General features: G+C 32.6%; 1 long non-coding RNA gene across 1 annotated transcript; it reads right to left on the reverse strand.

The window, feature by feature from the left end:
* Positions 1-920: 920 nt before the first annotated feature.
* On the reverse strand, positions 921-2390 carry LOC111089779. Its single transcript, XR_002613978.1, has 2 exons — positions 2272-2390; positions 921-1060 (listed from the first exon to the last, which is right to left on the reverse strand). It is a non-coding gene; the product is annotated as an uncharacterized LOC111089779 (long non-coding RNA).
* Between the last annotated feature and the right edge of the window lie 908 nt (positions 2391-3298).

Consider the following 3298-nt stretch of genomic DNA (forward strand, 5'->3'; position numbering starts at 1 on the left):
CAATGCCAGTCTCAATAACCCCACACTCCAGGCTATACCACCAATACCAGTCTCAAGAACCCTACACTCTGGGCTATATTATCAATACCAGTCTCAATAACCCCACACTCCGGACTATACTACCAATAGCAGTCTCAATAACCCCACACTCCGGGCTATACTACCAATACCAGTCTCAATAACCTCACACTCTGGGCTATACTACCAATACCAGTCTCAATAACCCAACACTCCGGGCTATACTACCAATACCAGTTTCAAAAACCCCACACTCCAGGCTATACTACCAATACAGGTCTCAATAACCCCACACTCCGGGCTATACTACCAATACCAGTCTCAATAACCCCACACTCTGGGCTATACTACCAATACCAGTCTCAATAACCCCACACTCCGGGCTATACTACCAATACCAGTCTCAATAATACCAGAAGGGGAGAATTGAATGCATTAGAAAGTGGGTCAAGTGTTAATAAATACAAACAGAATAGTTTTTTTTTCTTTAAATGTATATTTTCTCTTTTTAGTCATCAAAACGGAAGATATTACTTTAGGCTCTCTTTATGGACTAGGTCATCTCTTTGCACGCTTTATGGACTAGGTCATCTCTTTGCACAGCTTTATGGACTAGGTCATCTCTTTGCACAGCTTTATGGACTAGGTCATCTCTTTGCACAGCTTTATGGACTAGGTCATCTCTTTGCACAGCTTTATGGACTAGGTCCTCATGTTGCCATTTTAAAAACTTCTCTCTCAAACAAATGTCTCCCAAATTTATGTGAACTTTTGCGGCATGTAATAGACTTCCTTGCTACTTAATTACACCCAAAATGTGCAAAAACTTTAAAGTATTACAAAAACTACAGTGTAAAACAGGGCATCTGACGTACCTGAATGTAATAGGCAAAACTGTATCACTGTCATCACCACGAACATGAGGAGGCTGAAAATCCAAATCAGAATTGTTTCGTATTCTAGACAAGTCCTTCTTTTGCTTACTTTTTGGAGGTTTTCCAGTTACACTGTCTTGAGGCATGTTTTATTTTCATTCCATGTTCTGAAATATGCACGTTGGTAAGTCGCTAATTAAAAATCCATAAAAAAAATGTCCATAGCATTCAAGGCCATAATATTATTGTCACGTCCTGCATAATACTACAGGAAGGATATCAAAATGTTAAAATGGTTCTGATGTGGGATACCAACTTAAAAAAACTGGTTCAATTAAGTTATGTATTGAGTAAAAATTTAATTTGAAATTTTTTTCTCTTGATTATAGAAGAATTAGTGATGGCTTTTAACAATTTGAAACTGAATAACCAGATTTTAGTAGCCTATGTGCATTAGGTAATTAAAAGGTTGGAAAAGCAACTTATATCTAAACTTTTGTTATGAAATTAGTTCTCTTTTATACTTATAAACTTGTGTACCTGTTTGCCTGATAATCTTGTACATGCTGCTAGTTTATATCTCTAAAATAACTTTATATGGTTCAATTAGGGCTATTAACAACAACAAAAACACTTCCTAACATAGCATATTAAGATATTTTTGGATTATCTTGCCTCAATCACTATGACCTAAAGTTTTTTTTTTTACTCCAGCTTTGTTTTCAATTTAAATGAGTCATTTTTAGATCGTTGCTAATAGTATTAGCTTAAAATACTATTAATAATTCGTTTCCCAGCATTTCATTATTCTCTAACTTTCCCACATAGATTAATCTTTCTTAGTTTCTTTGATTGGGAGAATTGGCTTCAAAATCTTTATTTTTTCTAACTGTAAAATAACATTCATCACTCATTTAATCACTACTAATGATACATATATAAAATTCCAGAGGTTAAATCAAACAGAATTAGTTATAAACTGTACACAATATAACTTATATTGTAAGCCTATCACAAGTTTCTTTCTATTCTTATCAGACAGTCACCTGCAAATTTAATATTTTTTTTCGGACTAATCACAGTACAAAATTTTTATTAGCCCATTACACTTGTAATTATATTTTATCTAATAATATCAGTAGGTTAGTTAGAGCGTAACTTCTATCCAGTATTTAAGTATTGTTAAATATAAAATTTAGGCTAGTAGTAGTAGTACCAATGTCAAGTTAGTTTCACATTCAATAATTTGATGTCGACGAGGAAACTAATAGTAATAACCTCTGTAATATCAATATCAAAAGCAAAGAAATTTCATCATTAATACAACATGTAATTCTTAATTTCTTAGAAAAAAACAACAACCCCATCACTGACTTACATACTCCAAAATGTCACGCTGTAATAGGATCTCTTTACAAAGCAGACGATCTTATTACGTCGATAGTTTTAATCACTAAAACTACGCGTTGAATAAACTTCTCAACCGAAGTAAGTCCAGTTCAGATGGGTAGGGGCAATTTTGGTTAACCATTTTTCCAAACTAATTTTAATGTGCCGAATATAAAGATATAGGTGTTTTTTTGTTTTTTTTCGGGTAAGCATAAAAATGAAGCAAAATATGATAGTTATTCACTTCCATAGTTCTATTAATTCAGTTTATAAATTTGAAAAAACAAAAAACATTTTGATACCATCTTTCATAAAACCTGACAAAAACTATTGTTTCATTTTTAGGTACTTAAATCAATAACTTGTATATTTAACTTCAGGTAAGTTACATTTATAACCCCCTAGTGACACAGCAGTATGTCTGCGGACATACAACGCTAGAAACCGGGTTTCGATGCCGGTGGTGGGCACAACACAGATAGCAAATTGTGTAGCTTTGTGCTTAGTTACTAACAAACACATCTGTCTATTTCTACATAGTGAAGTATTACAAAAAGTGTGTGTTTTGATGGTAGAAATGATGATGGAAAGTATTAATATTAATTTAATATGGACCTGTTGAACATTGTGAAATTACAAAGTTATGTGCAATTAGGACAAAATCAAATAAATTTTTTTACAAACCAAAAAAATGAAGAAAACTTAGGTTTTGCCCTATTTATTTTGATTGATTGAAAGGTGCAAACTGTCAATTTTAAACATGTTTAAACCTGGCGTAAATTTAATTTATCAAATCTTTAAACCTTCGAAACAATAAAACGTCTCAAAGGTCATGTATTTCCACCACTGTAATACAGAAATGCATTACAGATAAAATACTTTGTATATTATGTTTTTCATGCATAGTGTTTATTAACATAAATTTTAGTCAATAAATTACTTAAATTTGCAGATGGTATTAAGATCTTGGGTGTCGCTAGCTATGAAGAAGACGCTGCTGATTTACAAAAAGATTT

The sequence above is a fragment of the Limulus polyphemus genome, unplaced genomic scaffold (genome assembly GCF_000517525.1).
Source record: "Limulus polyphemus unplaced genomic scaffold, Limulus_polyphemus-2.1.2 Scaffold7325, whole genome shotgun sequence".
NCBI classification, from domain to species: domain Eukaryota; kingdom Metazoa; phylum Arthropoda; class Merostomata; order Xiphosura; family Limulidae; genus Limulus; species Limulus polyphemus.